The following is a 19,301-nucleotide window of genomic DNA, read 5'->3' on the forward strand; positions in this document are numbered from 1 at the left end:
CCCCTCCAAGATCTTGAAACACCAGCAGTAGACTACCTGCATTCTACAATCACCCAAGCCTTTAAGGAAGCTGTTTCTCACCTTCAAAGGGCTAAAGAACAATACAAGAAAGGAGCAGATCAACATCGGAAGGAAGCCCCTCAATATCAAGTAGGGGATCAAGTCTTGTTATCCACCAAATATCTACCTTTAAAAGGGCCATGCACATTCAAGCCAAGATACCTTGGTCCCTATTCCATCACTACCATAGTAAACCCAGTAGCGGTCAAGTTGGACTTGCCCCCGCACATGAAGATACATCCGGTCTTCCACGTCTCTCTATTAAAACCCGTGCAACCTCAAACCCGACTAACTAAATCTCCAAAACCCATCCTAGTTGATGGAGAACTCGAGTTTGAAGTCAAAAGCATTCTGGACTCCAAAATCTCCAAATCTAAACTATTTTACCTAATTGACTGGAAAGGCTACGGCCCCCAAGAGAGATCCTGGGAACCTGCTGAATATGTCCACGCTCCTCGCCTAATCAAAAGATTTCACCGAACATTTCCTGACAAGCCAAAACCCCCGGAGAAGCCCGGTTTGGGAGGGGCCTTGAGGGGGGGTACTGTCATGATCTCTGCTTCCAAAAGGTCAGGGTTTTCCCAACTCCCTTGGAAGCAGATCCATAACCCAGGTTCCGAGTGCCAACCAGTCCCAATTGGGACCTTTTGGACCCAGTCCTGGCGCCAGTGGCACCAGGCTCATAAATATGCCCAGTCCCAGCGCTGGAAGCGCCGGGCTCATAATGCTTGGGTGGACTTACCTGCAGCAGACCATGCTGCTTACTTGCCTGCCAGTTGAGCCTCTGATCCTCTTCTGTTTGGAACTACTTTTCCTGTTGGGTGGGGCAGGAGCCACTCCCTAGGTTCAGAACACTGGAACTCTTCTGGAAAGCAGGAACTCTTTTCTTACCTAGGCGTGGCTGTGGAAGGAGACACCTAAGCACTACAGGAGGCTATTTAAACCACACCCGATGGATGAATCTTGCTTTGCGTTATTCTGCATCCTCTGCAGCAGAACGCTCATCGTGTCTTCTGCATCTGATCCTGGGCCTAAGGAAAAAGGCTTACCATCCTGAATCCAGTCTTCAGCAACACCTATAAAGACAAGAAAGAACAGGTTAGCATTACGGTCTTCAGTGACAGCGCTTCACTTACCTGGTCCATCGGCTGTCACCAACGCCTCGCGCTGCATTCCGGCCTCTGAAAGACAAAGGCTTACCTACTCTTCGCACGCTCCGGAGGCCTTCGGCGCTGCATCCCGCATCTGAAAGACAAAACAAGGTGCGTTTAAAGACATTGGGGAACTTTAATACTCACGTGCCATTACTCCTTTCCACATCCAACCCAGTGGGTATTCCGGCACCCTGCAGCCGCTCCGAACTTGTACCTGCAAAATAAAAAGACAGTTAGAGCGCATCGTGAAGCAGGCAACAAGCGCTTACTTACGTGCTTCCAGGCGCTTCTATTCATCACACGGGCTCCATCTTCAACTCACTTCAGCCCGTCATCCGCCATCACCGGAACCCTGCAAAACAAGAGACATCATTACTAAAGACTTTTAAAGACATTAGAATTACTCGAAACTTACCGTTCGTGCAGTAAACGACAGACAGCAGTCCTCTGAAGTCAAGAGGCCTGCTCCCCATATCCAGTGAAGAAACTGGTTACAGCACCCTGCCCCGAGGCAGATGGAGAGCACGGCGTTCACTTACCTAAGACATCTTACCCTTCGAGTCAGACATACAGTGCACAGAGGTCCAGCCCAAAGAGCCAGCCGTGTGTTACACATCACCTTTGAAGATACGGTATACGCCCAGTCAAGACCGGCGCCTCTACGGGAATCAGGTGAGCGTTACAGAACGCAAAGCCTACCGCAAAACTCCCGTCCAGGCGCTATGGAAACCTCGGATACCGACCAGCTAGCCCAGTTACTTGGGGAACTAAGGGCAGAAGTGCATGCAGCCCGTCAGGAAACGAACGCTCTAAGAAGGGAACTGATTATTTCCAAGGAGCGAACAGATGATCTCGCTAGACAATTGCTACAGTCACAAGCCGGACAGACCCCGTTACCCGCATCTGGGGGAAATCTTCCTTCTACATCCTCTATGAATCCAGTGCAGATCAACCTACCTGGGAATGTACCTCTGGCTCCGCCCGAACGATTTTCTGGTGACCCAAAGAGGTTTGCAGTATTTATCAATCAGTGCCGGTTGCATTTCTTATGCCGGCCAGCAGCCTTTCCAACGGATCAAGCTAAAGTAGCTTTCGTGCTTTCATACCTTAGTGGCAATGCGGCAGACTGGTCGATCCCTCTAGTAAATCAAGATGATCCGGTCCTCCATGATTTTCAAGCTTTTCAGCTCAGTATGGAAAAACTGTTCGCAAGACATTCACAGGGGCAGGCCTTGGACAATGAGCTTCTTTCGTTGCGACAAGGTAATCAAGACCTTTTGGCTTATATTGCGTCTTTCAACAGACTGATAGTGGAAACTCAATGGCCTGAGGACATAAGGATTACGCTGTTTTAGAGAGGTCTATGTGGAGAGCTCAAAGATGTGTTAGCCCAAGTAGTGAATCCCCCACAAGATTGTTCGGACTATATAGACTTAGTCGTTCAAATAGATCACAGACTGCAGAACAGGAAGGCCGATCGTTCCAAGTTTGATGCTCGAGTATTTTCCAAACCGCCAACTCCTTCCAAAGGAGTAGACTCTGGGGAACCCATGCAAATAGGGGGCCTGAAAGGTCCTCTAACACAAAAGGAGCGGGAAAGGAGAACACAGTTGCAATTATGCCTCTCTTGCGGAAACTCAGGGCACTTTCTTCGAGACTGTCCGGTGAAACCTGCCAAGAAGGCAGTAGGAGCTGCAGTTACCAAAGTTACAAACTCTGAGCAGGGAAACGACCTCGCCCGACAAGAATAGAGGTCCTCTTGCCGAGCGTGAAAACCAGTTCCGTGACCTCGCATTTCGTGATACCTATGGTCCTCATTAGCCCTGATAATCCGGATCGATTACATGCAATTGAAGCTTACGTCGACAGCGGTGCCATCGGCAATTATGTGGATCATGAAATGGTTTTGAGGATGAATCTAACTCTTTGTCCCAAGGCTGTAAAGGACGTCATTACTACGGTGGATGGAACGGAGATAGCCTCCGGACCAGTAACGCATACCACTCAAGAAGTGACGCTAATAAGTCAAGATGGACACCATGAGAAGATCGTGTTCGATGTGATCAAGGCTCCTCAGTTTCAGATTATTCTAGGAATACCTTGGTTAGAGAAACACAATCCTCTGATCGATTGGCGAGCAAGAACGGTCCAGTTTCCAGGATGTGTCTCTACTTGTCACCCTCCACCTGGTGTTGCACTGGCAGCAATTTCTTCAGAGACTCCCCAGTTACCTCCCGAATACCTAGAATACCAAGATGTTTTCCGGAAGGATCAGGCTAACTCTCTACCTCCTCATAGGTCTTATGACTGCCAGATAGACCTGATACCTGGATCTACTCCTCCTTGTAGTAGAATTTATGCCCTCACCGAGCCTGAGAACCTTCACCTTCGACAATACCTGGATCAATACCTGGCAAATGGGTTTATTCGTCCTTCCAAGTCCCCTGCTTCTTCAGCTTTGTTCTTCGTTCCAAAAAAGGAAGGAGACCTTAGAACTTGTATAGATTATCGCTCCCTGAACCAGATCACCGTCAAGAATAGATATCCGTTACCTTTGATCCCTGAACTCCTGGACCAAGTCAGAAAAGCATGCATATATACAAAGCTGGATCTTAGAGGAGCCTACCACTTGGTACGAGTAAAAGAGGGCGATGAATGGAAGACGGCCTTCCGCACCAAATATGGGCTATTTGAATATCAGGTCATGCCCTTCGAACTTTGCAATGCCCCGACCGCCTTTCAATATTTTATGAACGATGTCCTCAAAGAGCTCATAGATGTGTGTGTTGTTGTTTACATTGACGACATCCTCGTTTATTCTTCATCGGAATCTGAACATCGGAAACACGTGAAAATGGTCCTCGAAAGATTGCGTCAACACAAACTTTTCGCTAAGTTGGAAAAATGTGTTTTCAACGTGACTGAAGTTGAATTCTTGCGATTCATATTATCACCTAGCGGAGTGCGTATGGATTCAAAGAAGGTCGATGCAGTTCTCAAATGGCCATCACCATCCTCCGTAAAAGGTGTGCAAAGCATGTTAGGCTTCGCTAACTTTTACCGCAGGTTTATTACCGAATTTTCTCGAATAGTCCAGCCCATCACTGCCTTGTTAAAGAAAAACAAACGTTTTGAATGGTCTACCGAGGCGGAACAAGCTTTCCAGGATTTGAAGACTAAATTTATCTCTGCACCAATCTTAAAACACCCTCGCCCCGAACTCCCCTACATCGTGGAAACTGATGCTTCAAGCCTTGCCATGGGGGCAGTTCTATCACAAAAGGACCCGGTAACCAATCAGTTGCATCCCGTGGCATTTTGGTCCCGCAAATTCTCGCCTCCTGAAATCAATTACACGATTACTGACAAGGAACTTCTGGCTATCAAGTCTGCCTTTAAGGCTTGGCGGCATTATCTGCTGGGGGCCCGACACACCGTTCCTGTGATTACGGATCACCGAAACCTGCAATATTTGAAAACCGCAAAAGCCCAATCCTCTAGACAACTCCGTTGGGCATTATTCTTTGCCAAGTTTGACTTCATAATTACCTATCGACCTGGTACAAAAAACGGTAAAGCTGATGCCCTTTCTCGGATGGGAGTGGAAGAACACTTGATCAACCCTAAACCTGTACCAATCATTCCCGAACAAAGAATTCTGGGTGTAATCGCCACACAATCCATAGAGGAAGTTAAGGATAAAGCCAGGCAACTTGTAACTCCAGCAGACATACAGAATTGGCATCTGCAGGGAAAGGACTTTGCAGTAAAGGACAACTTATTGTATTTCCAAGAACGATTATACCTGCCCAGCACAGATTTACAGAAAAAAGTAATCTCTTGTTATCACGATTCTTTAATGGATGGACATCCCGGTATGGCCAAGACCTCAGAAAAGATCAAGCGCTACTTCTGGTGGCCGTCTTGGAAAAAAGATATCAGAGACTTTATAATGTCCTGTGGAGTATGCGCCCAAAACAAGAGTCAAAAGGAAAGACCAGCAGGCCTCTTACGCCCTATTGACATCCCACCGCGCCCTTGGCATACGCTTTCTATGGACTTCATCATCGATCTACCTCCATGCTCCGGATACAATACGATTCTAGTAATCGTGGACTTATTCTCCAAGATGGCGCATTTCATTCCGCTCAAAGGCTTGCCAACAGCAGCAACTCTGGCCCGAGAATTTCTCGAAAACATCGTCCGACTGCACGGTTTTCCTTCGGTTCTAATTTCGGATCGAGGTAGTCAATTTATTTCTCATTTTTGGCGAAGTTGCTGTCGGTCGGCTCAAATTGATGTGAGACTATCGACCAGTCACCACCCTCAGACCGACGGACAAACCGAGAGGACCAATCAAACTCTGGAACAGTATTTACGCTGCATGCTGCAACAAACTGAAAAAACTTGGAAAGACATCCTTTGGATAGCCGAATATGCCTACAATAACTCTGTCCATTCGGGAACTGGGAAAACCCCGTTTTTTCTTTTATACGGCAGTCACCCTCGAACCTCGGAGTCGGATCCCCTCCAAGATCTTGAAACACCAGCAGTAGACTACCTGCATTCTACAATCACCCAAGCCTTTAAGGAAGCTGTTTCTCACCTTCAAAGGGCTAAAGAACAATACAAGAAAGGAGCAGATCAACATCGGAAGGAAGCCCCTCAATATCAAGTAGGGGATCAAGTCTTGTTATCCACCAAATATCTACCTTTAAAAGGGCCATGCACATTCAAGCCAAGATACCTTGGTCCCTATTCCATCACTACCATAGTAAACCCAGTAGCGGTCAAGTTGGACTTGCCCCCGCACATGAAGATACATCCGGTCTTCCACGTCTCTCTATTAAAACCCGTGCAACCTCAAACCCGACTAACTAAATCTCCAAAACCCATCCTAGTTGATGGAGAACTCGAGTTTGAAGTCAAAAGCATTCTGGACTCCAAAATCTCCAAATCTAAACTATTTTACCTAATTGACTGGAAAGGCTACGGCCCCCAAGAGAGATCCTGGGAACCTGCTGAATATGTCCACGCTCCTCGCCTAATCAAAAGATTTCACCGAACATTTCCTGACAAGCCAAAACCCCCGGAGAAGCCCGGTTTGGGAGGGGCCTTGAGGGGGGGTACTGTCATGATCTCTGCTTCCAAAAGGTCAGGGTCTTCCCAACTCCCTTGGAAGCAGATCCATAACCCAGGTTCCGAGTGCCAACCAGTCCCAATTGGGACCTTTTGGACCCAGTCCTGGCGCCAGTGGCACCAGGCTCATAAATATGCCCAGTCCCAGCGCTGGAAGCGCCGGGCTCATAATGCTTGGGTGGACTTACCTGCAGCAGACCATGCTGCTTACTTGCCTGCCAGTTGAGCCTCTGATCCTCTTCTGTTTGGAACTACTTTTCCTGTTGGGTGGGGCAGGAGCCACTCCCTAGGTTCAGAACACTGGAACTCTTCTGGAAAGCAGGAACTCTTTTCTTACCTAGGCGTGGCTGTGGAAGGAGACACCTAAGCACTACAGGAGGCTATTTAAACCACACCCGATGGATGAATCTTGCTTTGCGTTATTCTGCATCCTCTGCAGCAGAACGCTCATCGTGTCTTCTGCATCTGATCCTGGGCCTAAGGAAAAAGGCTTACCATCCTGAATCCAGTCTTCAGCAACACCTATAAAGACAAGAAAGAACAGGTTAGCATTACGGTCTTCAGTGACAGCGCTTCACTTACCTGGTCCATCGGCTGTCACCAACGCCTCGCGCTGCATTCCGGCCTCTGAAAGACAAAGGCTTACCTACTCTTCGCACGCTCCGGAGGCCTTCGGCGCTGCATCCCGCATCTGAAAGACAAAACAAGGTGCGTTTAAAGACATTGGGGAACTTTAATACTCACCTGCCATTACTCCTTTCCACATCTAACCCAGTGGGTATTCCGGCACCCTGCAGCCGCTCCGAACTTGTACCTGCAAAATAAAAAGACAGTTAGAGCGCATCGTGAAGCAGGCAACAAGCGCTTACTTACGTGCTTCCAGGCGCTTCTATTCATCACACAGGCTCCATCTTCAACTCACTTCAGCCCGTCATCCGCCATCGCCGGAACCCTGCAAAACAAGAGACATCATTACTAAAGACTTTTAAAACATTAGAATTACTCGAAACTTACCGTTCGTGCAGTAAACGACGGACAGCAGTCCTCTGAAGTCAAGAGGCCTGCTCCCCTTATCCAGTGAAGAAACTGGTTACAGCACCCTGCCCCGAGGCAGATGGAGAGCACGGCGTTCACTTACCTAAGACATCTTACCCTTCGAGTCAGACATACAGTGCACAGAGGTCCAGCCCAAAGAGCCAGCCGTGTGTTACACATCACCTTTGAAGATACGGTATACGCCCAGTCAAGACCGGCGCCTCTACGGGAATCAGGTGAGCGTTACAGTGTAGCCCTGATCTTTCCTGATTGGATTCCTGCCACTATCATTCCCACTCAGATTTACTCCTCTTTCGAATGCCTTGTCTGCAGGCTCTCCCTCTCTCCTAGCCACTCTCTTACTGTTGCTATTCTCTACCAGCCCCCTGGTCAAATCACCTATTTTCTCTCTGAGTGGGCAGACCTATACTCCTCCCTCCTGCATACACCACTCAACTCCTCCGCCTTGGTGACTTCAACATCCATCTTGATTCTCCCTGTTCCTCATCTGTGCTCTTTCGCGACCTCTGCGATTCCCTCTACCTTTCTATCTTCCCCGCTGGCCCAACTCACTCTGCAAGACACACACTTGATGTCTTGATCTCCTCATTCTCCCCCTCTCTACCCCTCTGACCACTCCTTTCTCCTGGAGTGACCACTGCCTACTCTCTTCCCCCAAGCCAAGCCTACCCCAACATTGCCACATACCTTCTCGGACATCTGGCCCATGAAGCGTGTGTAAGTTAAGGCTTTTGCTGCCACCCGTCCTCCACCTCTGACTGACTCACACCCTGACACTGCCCTGTCTATGCTCTTCTCTTCTATTTCTGATACTCTTGATGCTCTTGCCCCTGTCATGAGGGTTCGTTTGTAGTCCAAAGCCTAGTGAAATTCCTGGTATGCCTCTGTGCTAGCTACACTTAAATGTAAGTTTGGGGTGGCTGAGAGGAAATGGAGGGCTTCTTGTTCATGCTTGGACAAAATGGCCTGCCGCCTGCTCCAAAGGCAATACTGACTCTCCGTCCTCACCAAGAAGAGAGTCCACATTCAAGCCCGTGTCTCTGTGACATCTAACAACTCAGCTGAACTCTTTAAAATCTGCAAGGAGCTGGCAGTCTTTACCCCTTCTCCTGGCTCCCAGGCTGTTTTCAATGCCCTTTCCTCTCACTTTATCTCAATAACCCAGGACATCCTGTCCACCTCCCCACCTCTCCCCTCTCCATCGGTGCTTGCTGACCCTCCTTCAGCCTCCCCCACACCCTCTTTCTCATCCTTTCCTCTTTTCTCCCTTGATGAGGTCGCTAGACAAGTCCGGTCTACATAAGCCTTGTTGAAACAGGTTCATCCCTGTTCCTCTAAACCATCAAGAACCACATTGACATCCTCACTCCGGCCCTTGCCGAATTTTGCAACCTTTCTTTTGCCTAAGGTTCTTTCCCCTCCCCTCTGAAGCACTCACTTGTGCATCCTCTTCTCAAGAAACCCACAGCTGATCCTTCTTGTCCGGCTAACTGTCGTCCAATTTCCATTACTCCCTTTCTGGGCAATCTCTTGGAAAAGCTGGCCATCCCTCAGCTTAACCTCCATTCTGATTCTGTTGGCTCTCTCCATGACCACCAGTCTGGCTTCAGAGCTGCCTGAAGCACGGAAACTGCTCTCGTGACCATCCGTGAAGATCTGCTCTCCAACCTTGACTCTAACATTCCCTCTGTCCTCATCCTACTCAATCTCTCTTCTGCCTTCAATACGGTCAACCATATCACTCTGCTCAACCATCTCTGTGATAACCTGGGTATTACCGATCAGGCTCTGACCTGACTGACCTCTTTGATTTCTGATCGACCCTCCCAGCTCCAACTTGGGTCCTTCCTATCATCTATCTCCCTCTCTACCTTTGGTGTTCCCCAGGGGTCTAACCTCTCTCCCTGGCTTTTGTCATGATTCCTGCCCCTCACGTCCCCAGCCCTCCAAGATGTCAGGCTGGAGCCAGGCCACGATCACCTACATGGCCCTCAAGGGCCTCTCCATCCATCCAAAGACCCACTTGGAGTCAGACTTGGCGCTTGTGGCACCAGACTCACTCACTCCCATAGGATAATATTGGGGATTGGACTTGTAGTGCATTGATGGGGACAAGATGGATGCCCCCACATATTTCGGTTCCCAGAACTGCATGTGCAGTCTAGTCTTTCTGGTGTGGTTCAGCCCAGAGACACCTGGGATACCCAGAGACTAGTTAAGCCACGCCCAGGCTGAGAAACATGCTTTGTGTTTTCTGCACCTGCAGCGTGACACTCACCATGTTCGGATCGGTCTCCAGTAGGCCTGCATCGTTCTTCTGCGCTCAGCTCCTGCAAGAACAAGAACACCGTTAGGAACAGCCTTACCTTGCAGCGCTTCTGCCCAACATTCATCGCTTCTACTGTTCTGCGGGCATCTCCGGCGGTGTCATTCCTATCCCGGCATGCCGCTTCCTAAGAAAAAGGGAAAAGAACAGAAAAAAGGCATTAGTAAGCATTCAGCAAATCTTTGCTTATTTTTAAAGACTGTACGAGCTTCAAACACTTACCTGAATCCCAGCCGCTCTGGGGGAACTCTGTCTCCGCAACTTCTCATACATCTGCAAGAGGGAAAAGACACTCCAGGTTAGTGTGGAAACATCTAGAGGCGCCGCATACTGCGCTTACTCACCGCATTTCTTCTTCATAACCGGCATCCATGCTGAAAACGTCGCAGCACCTAAAAGACACAGAAAAAGAACTCAGTTCAATACAAATACAAAAGGGTCGCATCGCGCATTGCACTCTCACTCACCTTCAGCGCTACTCATCTCAGCAGCACGTCGCCATCCCCAGACGCCGCCCATCATCTAAGGAAAGAAAGGAACAAAGTTAGAGAACTGTTCAAAAGACTCATTATACTTACCTGTCGGACTCTTGCCAGTGAAGTAACTAGGCAGCAATGAGCCCGCATCAATCAACGCGCCCCCGCGCTGAAAGCAGGATGGAGAGCACACTTTCCAAGAAAACAAGGTGAGCTGTGGATCAAAGGAAAGGGTTGGACCCCGGGGAAGAAGGGGTTCAAGCACACAGAGACAATAGGGAGTTAAACTCTACCAATCCTTTGTTTCAGGCCCAGTCTCCAGTCGAGTAGACTCCAGGGAAGGGTTCGAGGTCGTAAGGGGTCAGAACAGGCTGAGTGACGTCCCCGTGGATACCAGGTGAGCGTTACACTTTTCAACCAATACCTGGCAACACTCGCCCGCTGCATTGCCATCTCCTGCTCAAATTTTCAGTGCTACGCTGATGACACTCAACTCATTTTCAGGCTGCCCTTGGCCTCGTCCTCTCCTTCCCTCATCTCTGATTGCCTAACTGCCATCCAAGACTGGTGTGCCGCCAATGATCTTTGTGTAAACGCCAACAAGACTGAGATCCTCTCATCGGTTCACCTTCACCTTTCCCTTGACTCTCCTGCCACCCTCCCTTGGCCCTCCTCCTACTCCCACCTCCAAGGCTAAGATCCTCTGGGTCATCTTTGTCTCCACACTTTCCTTTTCTGCCCACATCTCTGACGCCTCTAAAAGGTCAAACTTCCTACTACACCTCTTCAAAGGTACTCTGCCTTTCCTCTGCTTCCCCCAGAAGCTCATTGTCTCCCAAGCTCTGGTTCTCTCTAGGTTGGATTATTGTAACAGCCTCTTTCTTAATCTACCTGCCTCTACTCTCGGCCCTTTACAACTAATTCAGAACAGGACTGCAAGACTTGCCCTTGGCCTTAAGCACTGGAATCGTATCTCTCCAGATCTGAAATCCCTTCATTGGCTCCCAGTGGATGCAATGATTACATTCAATACCCTCTGCATTGTCCACAAGGCTTTCTGGGGCCTGGGTCCAAAATACCTTCAACTTTCCCACTGTAAATATCTCCCCTCTCAAGCTCTTCGCTCTTTGACGTCTAACTCCCTCAGGGTCAGTCGTTTTTCAAAGAAATGAGCTGGGGGTAGATCTCTGTCTTCGTCGGGGCCTCTCTTTGGAACAGCCTCCCTGCCACTCTGAAACTTGAGGAGAACCATCTCTGGTTCTGGAACCATCTCAAGACCGTCCTCTTTGATTCTGCCTTCGCCCCTCCTCCCCTTCTAATCTGTTTCTCTCTCAGCACCGTGCACCTGGCTACCCTCTTTCCCCCGGGCCCAGGTACCTGCTCACCTTGCCACCTTCCTGCACTGCCTCCGGGTCACTCCTTGCATTGGATTTGTATCTGTACCCATGAAGTCCCCCACCCCCCCTTTTCTTTTCTTTCTGCACTTATCAGAGATACCCTGTCTGCTGCCTTAAACCCAGCACTTGCCATTTGCTGGCTGCACTACCATTGTTTTTTGCCTTATTATTTATTTATTTATGTATTTATTTATTTATTATTATTTATCTGTTTCTCCTCTGCTCCACACTTTCCACTTTCCCCTCCTCCATGCACTTTTCCCCTTTCCCTTTTCCATGCACTTGCACGTTCTCAATGTCACTGGGCCTAGTAAGATCGTTGTTGTGTTCTCCCCTGTTCGCCTCACTTGCCTTGTTGCGCTACATTATCATATCATAGCATATCATATTGAAACTACTCACCATGGTGCCTAACAATAACTTCTTCATGTTTGAAGATCGATATTTTGTCCAGATCTCTGGAACCTCAATCCGGGCATCTATGGCCCCAGCTATGCTAATACTTACATGTCTTACCTGGAAGAAACACAGGTAGTCCACAACCCAAGATGGAACAAACATCTGAAATGCTTTGTGAGATACATAGACGACGTGTTTGGGGTATGGAGTGGCACCACAGAGGAGCTAGCGAAATCCATTCAATTTATGGAGACATTGACCCCAAGGATCAAATTCACTCATACATGGAGCAAAACATCCATTGAATTTCTGGATGTACTAGTCAAAGCACACACACTTGAAATAACTGTATTCACACAAAAATGACAGATAAAAACAGCTTATTGCTGACAATGAGCTTCCACCCGAAAATAACTATTGAGAGTATCCCCTTAAGTCAAATCCTCAGGTACAGACAAATTATATCAGAAGACCAAGAATATACAACCAAAGCAGCAGAATTGACTGAGGAATTCTTGGAACAGGGTTACAACAAGGAGTCGGTACAAGGCCATGCAAACAAAGTCATGAACATACCCAGATCTGAAGCACTGAAACCGAGAGTGAAAACCACGAAGGGTGATCTTGTTTATGTCACCACCCACTCACAACAGAGTAATCAGATCAACAATATTATTAATAAGAATTGGAACATGTTATCACTGGAACCTACATTAGCGAAATTATTCTCCCATCCGCCAAATTTTGCATATAGCAAAAGTAGATCACTGCGTTACCATCTCATCAAAGCAGACTTTGGACACAAAGAACAAGTAAAAAAAAAATCACTGGAACTCTACCATGCAACAATTGCAACTGTTGTCACAATGTAATTCAAGGAAATACCATCAATCATCCATACAAAGGGCACCACATTCCGTTGCTACACACATCCACGTGCAACACCAAAAATGTGATTTATGGAATCAAATGCCCCTCTCGGATTGTATTACTTAGGATTGACAACTAGAAAAGCCAAAACACGATGGGGTGAACACAGGTCTAACATCAGACTGTCATCTGAGAAGTTGCATGTGGCATAACATTTCAACCAACAAAGACACACAGTTGCACAGATTCAATTTGTAATTTTGGAACATTTCATTTTGCCTAGGAGAGGTGGTAAACCTGAACAGACTCATGCAACAAAGAGACATTTATTGGATAGAACAACTTGACTCAATGTACCCACGAGGGATGAATCTAGATTGGGACCTGAACTGCTATCTGTAACCACACACTCACCAACAATAATGTCAAATCTCTGGCTAATTATGACCTAATGCAACAATAGGCACTCGAGAGGATGTAAAACAATAATATCATCTATTTAGGGAGACACTTTAAGTCCAGCACATCACTAAATAAGGCAAACCTATGACATACACAAAGCAACTAACGTACATCTTTCAGCAAGCTGTCCCGTTAGAGAAGATTCCTTTTGTTTTATGCACAATACCGTAATTTGGATTCTAAAAAGAAGCCTTGCAGCCATATAGTATTAAATGTGAGAATGACAACCTAACTGATCCCTTCCATATTAACCTAACAGAAAAACATGTGCCAAGATGGCGCTCCGTGTAGACCCATGGAACGCCTGATTACAGCAATAACAAGCGAACGCGCAGGCATCATCGTTGCTTAGCAACGGTCAGCTGCGACAGGATGCGAGGAGAGAGTGCTCGAAACTCTGACGTCCTGCTAGACTCGAAGAAAACTGCAAGTGAAGGTAAGCTTCACACAACCAAATTCCAAATGAATGCAATAATCAGAGGAATCAGGGGTATCTGGTCATTGCATCGAATGCAATACCATTAAATGCCTTTCCATCGAACAAATTGCATCGAGAAAAAAAAGCATTAAATGCATATTTTTTTAAAGGTAAAGGGTTTAGTTTAATTACATTGGGTTTTAAAGGTTAAAAAAAGAAGGATCGGGGAATCCCCCATTAAAATGTTTTTTTTTTAAAATGCATTCTATGCAATTTTTTTCAATGCATTTTATTAGATTGCATGGTATGTGGATGGTAGGAATTTGATGCAATGACTAGGAACCGAATCAGGAACCTTGTAACACGACCGCCACACCAGATAGAAACTGACATTGGCATACTTTCCTCACAGGACGAGTAGCGCCCGATGTGTAACATTTACCGAACGTCTAAGCTTTTCCTTGCATCAAGACCCATTCCCATGGTGTCCTTGACAACCATCAGCAGCCAGTGAGTACGATGTCACCCACTGCAGTACACCTGCCATCAATATGAAAATGATGAGAAAATACAGGCAATGTGGAGGATAAACAACTGATACACGATTTCTGTTAAGTGAGACTGCTTCTGCAACAGCCCATTAATGATATGACTAACAGGATCCCTTGTCCACAGACACGGTTTGCTGAACTGCTAGTGGAAGGCGTAGATGCTGTAGCCTTCCTACTAGAAAGATGACCAAATCCAGTACCTAATGAATACATCAATGAAACTGGATATTAGGTGAGTGAATGTCACCAATAATGCAATCAACGAGACATGATATTGTGTTTAAACACCTCCGTTCTCCTCGTGGGACCCAGCGCTGTTTTTTTTAGCGACTGATCCACAGGAGACCGACCAAGATGTCCACTCACAAAACCTATGCCTCAACAATTTCGCCTACAGAAACGGCGAATGGACTGCCATATCAGTGAAGCACACCACGACCAGTCGTAACACGAACCCAAAGGTCAGTGACAGAGGAGCACAGATCCATTGATTTTAAGCTTAAGTGGGTTACTGCAGCCCCACAGGGATATTGGGGATCACGTCCGGCTCGCATCCTGGGAAAATAAACGTGTTATATCTTGCACTTCATTTGACATATGCACTAAATGCATTTCTATTTTACTTAAACGATGCACGTTATTTTTTATTATTTATTTACTTGTGCAGATGGTTTATAAAAGTAAAACCTTGCGCATCATATAAAATCCATATGATGCACTTTATCCTCACGAACTTTTGTTGCAGGTTGATGAACTGTCGTTAAAATATGCATACAATTATATAGGATTTATGGACTGCTTTTTAGCCATTGCGGCTTTCTTAAAGTTTCTGTTTCTTGCAGATTGTTCTCATAGCAGCAGAACGAGTGTGAAATCAACAAGCCGCAACTTGATACCTAAGAAGAAGGAATGCATACTCTACTAAAAAAAGATACTCTTGAATTCCCTGGAATTGAAATCCTTACTAATTGCCATCCATGGAGTTAGAGAAGTCAGGCGAAATCAAGTGAAGATCTCTTACTGGCTTTATTTCTGTCAGGAGAAGGGCCTTATTCTCAGTTAGAGAACGTATGCACTGTTGAAACGCAAAACAAATACATGAAATTAACAACGCAAATAGGCCAGGATTTCCAAATGTAGAGGGCAAGACTTGTTTTGTTCATTGGAGACTTTACAAACAACACCATCTCCTCTATACTTTATTTATTTACACTGCGGCGTAGCCCCCTCAGGCATCAGGGCGCCACATGTACACACAGAATCACATTATACAAACAAGTCATGGGACAACCTGAATCTACCGATTTTCAGCCGAGTTTTGGCTTAGATTAAGGGAGTTATCTAAACAAGTGGGTCTTGCAATGCCAGATCTATTGGATTTGCCTGTGCTTGTTCCGTTGGCAGCCAGTATGGATTGAGAGCATTGCAAAGATGTATATATACGATCACATTAAAAGTTGAAAACAAAATGCGTTGCTACAGAAAGTTAAAAACATGACAAGCAACATGGAAAGAAACCAAGCTCTTAAAGCCAGCATTCCACAACATATGTCCTCTAAAACAGCTGATATTATAAAAGGGCTTCTGCACTGGGTCAGCACGGCACATGGCAGACTGAGGATAAGACGGCACATGGTAGACTGAGGATAAGACGGCACATGGTAGACTGAGGATAAGACGGCACATGGTAGACTGAGGATAAGACGGCACATGGCAGACTGAGGATAAGACGGCACATGGTAGACTGAGGATAAGACGGCACATGGCAGACTGAGGATAAGACGGCACATGGTAGACTGAGGATAAGACGGCACATGGCAGACTGAGGATAAGACGGCACATGGTAGACTGAGGATAAGACGGCACATGGTAGACTGAGGATAAGACGGCACATGGTAGACTGAGGATAAGACGGCACATGGTAGACTGAGGATAAGACGGCACATGGCAGACTGAGGATAAGACGGCACATGGTAGACTGAGGATAAGACGGCACATGGTAGACTGAGGATAAGACGGCACATGGTAGACTGAGGATAAGACGGCACATGGCAGACTGAGGATAAGACGGCACATGGTAGACTGAGGATAAGACGGCACATGGCAGACTGAGGATAAGACGGCACATGGCAGACTGAGGATAAGACGGCACATGGCAGACTGAGGATAAGACTGCACATGGCAGACTGAGGATAAGACGGCACATGGTAGACTGAGGATAAGACGGCACATGGTAGACTGAGGATAAGACACACGAAGTCCATCAAGCAAAGGCTCCTACTCGTCTCCAAAGTGACCAACGCAACTGCAACCGGAAATCAAGTCTAGCGTGGACGAAAGAGAAGCTCAAGCTGGTAGCACTTGATACGAGCAGCAACACCCTGCCTAAGGAGAAGCAGAAGGAAACACTCAAGGAAGGAAAACATGAGAGGAACTGATAAAGGGAAAAAGGAGGGGGAAGGAAGATGGTGGGAAAAAGAACAAAAACATGTTGCTAGTCCCAATTTACCCCCAGATTTTAAAGCTTTCACATGTATATGTTAAATGTGTTCGTAGTCTTGTACACGAAAGGTCCGCTGGCCATAAATGCTTTAAATAAACAAAAAACAGACATTCATCACCGGATCAGCTGAATGAGACCTGGGTCTTCCAATATACATCATCAAGAGCTCTGGCTGGGAACTTAGCCTTTCTCTAGGCAGACCTAGAATTCACAAGATCATCTACAATGCTTGTCAGACTAGTGACAAGAAGGGGTACCCGAATCCTTTGTTCCGACAACTCCCATTTGCAGGCCTTAGAGAAGCATAGACGGACCTTGACGATTCTAGGTGGAGACGATATCAATCTGCTACAAAATAATTGGAATCTGGCAATCGCTGTACATCATGCATAATGCGGGACACATGTGGTATCGGCTCACGGAGAGCTCTTCTTCGAACACGACATTAAAAAGGCTGGCACAGGCTTTGCAGGTGATCAGAGGTGTCTGGCAATCCTCATCATCCCTCCTACTCAGATTTCGGAGGCCTTGCAAGAGGGATCCCTCTTCAGTAAGGGTGGATGGCGGGTTTTCTGAATTATGACACAAGATTACACTGGTGAACCGCAGTGAAGTAGAGCCACAACATTTTGAAACCTTTGGCCCTTCCCTTCTTGGATTCTGACTGGTGTGTAATATACACTTTAGTTCTTTCTTGCAGTAGACCGCCCCAACAACAGTAGGTTGGTGCCTAAACATGTGATCCGCAATCCCAGCCAGAAGGAGAGGGTCTGGCCCCAGCCCCTATATCCCCCGCTCTCTTCATTCACTTACTGTATTCAACATTTCGCTGCACCCTGTGGTATTTCCCAATGTAGAAAACACATGGACCTCTTCCAGCACTCAGCGCTTCATCGCTAAGCTCCAGCCAATCCTTTCCTGAAAGGCCGGAGAGGACACTGATGGAAGGTATCAGAATGCAGAGCCATGCCCCCTGGGGCCCACAGCAGGGTCAGGTTTCTGGAAAACCAGGCAGTCACCGAAGCCTGACTGGAAAGGCCTCCAGCTGGTCAATCACTCAGAAAAGGACATTAAAAGCCACAAAGAGAGGAGTGCAACTTCACAAGCTCGCGACCAAGAGATCGGTGGTCAGACAGAGCCTTCACTGAAGGAAATGAGAGCATGCCAGTGGGCCTGGCTTTATATGTGTGGCATTTTCACAGCACCAACATGTTAACCACGGCGCATAGTGATGACTTGTTACGTTGAATAGAGTAAGAAAGGGAGTATTTTTGATCATTATTTGTTGAATAGATGCGGCGCACCAGGGGCTTGTGATTGTGGAAGAGGGGTCCTTGCACGTGGTCTGAGCGTGATACATGTTTGGGTAAGAGGGCTCATGCACTTTCTTTGTCTTTGACATTCAGACATGTATAGTGTGATACATACTTGTCCAAGGGTGGTATTGTGCTAGATGTCTGCCTGACGTTTGGGATGAGGGGCAGGGTGGAGGGTATTGATCTTTCTCTTAATAGAATGAGTGTTTAAAAGGGGTATTACATTGGGTGTGCTATGTGTCAAGGATTACGAGTGCATAGACAGAAATTCAAATCCACACACACACAAACACACACACATGTGCGCAACCACACGCGCGCGCAACCCTATGGGTACACACACTCACACTTAGATGAACACAGATACACAGAACCAAACTGACACTCACAGACTCGCTCACGCACACTCGCATACACACTGACACAAACACACACAGGCCCATTCACCCAGACACACGCAGGCCACTCACACATGCACATCTACAGTCACACAGAAAAGACAAGAAACATGCCCACGGACATGCTCAGTCATAGAGACCAGGGCATGCAAGCACACGATACGAGCATAGGGACGTAGGCACAGAAGACACGATGCAATATAACTTCCAGGCATGTGTGTGGGCTCCTGGAGACCCAGGCATCAAGAGAGCCCTGTGCCTCCCCCTTGCAGGAGAGATGAGTGGGAGAAGAGACAATGCAGGCTGCTATGCCGTGTATGAGACCTTGCAGGAGTGCAGCAGCGTGTTCCTTCCACCTCTAGGCGCTCACCATATTCGCCACACCGGGAGGTAAAGGGACTGGGCCGTGATAACATCGTTTGATGAAGCGGGGAAGACAGAATTGGTGCCAGGTTTCCTGGTGCCAGACTTTGCAATTTGCCAGCAGATGACATATCCTATTTCATCTGTAGTCTAAACTAAAGTGCAATGCTTTCTCCATGGTTGTCATTCGAGGCCTAATCGCTTAACCATTGTTCAATAAAGCAAAATATCAAAACACAGGGTAAATCAAACTGCAGCATAAGGATCCTTTATGGAAATGTGTTGGACAGAATAGGTATGACACACTCTGGGTGGCACAAAAAGCACAACAGCGAGAGAACACACATGCATTATCGTACCCCCCCCACACACACAGTAGAATAACTCACAAGTGTGTACATACACAACGCATC

At 47.1% G+C, this 19,301-nt stretch overlaps 1 long non-coding RNA gene across 2 annotated transcripts in view; it reads right to left on the minus strand.

Annotated features, from left to right (window-relative positions):
• Nucleotides 1-17,882, minus strand: part of LOC138581928 (uncharacterized) — a 72,942-nt gene extending 55,060 nt beyond the window's left edge. For both annotated transcript variants that reach the window (XR_011304881.1, XR_011304880.1), the window contains exon 1: nt 17,625-17,882. This is a non-coding gene — a long non-coding RNA (uncharacterized lncRNA). The remainder of the gene's footprint in view (nt 1-17,624) is intronic.
• Nucleotides 17,883-19,301: the final 1,419 nt, after the last annotated feature.

The sequence above is a fragment of the Ambystoma mexicanum genome, chromosome 3q (genome assembly GCF_040938575.1).
Source record: "Ambystoma mexicanum isolate Mex_15411 chromosome 3q, UKY_AmexF1_1, whole genome shotgun sequence".
Lineage (NCBI taxonomy): Eukaryota > Metazoa > Chordata > Amphibia > Caudata > Ambystomatidae > Ambystoma > Ambystoma mexicanum.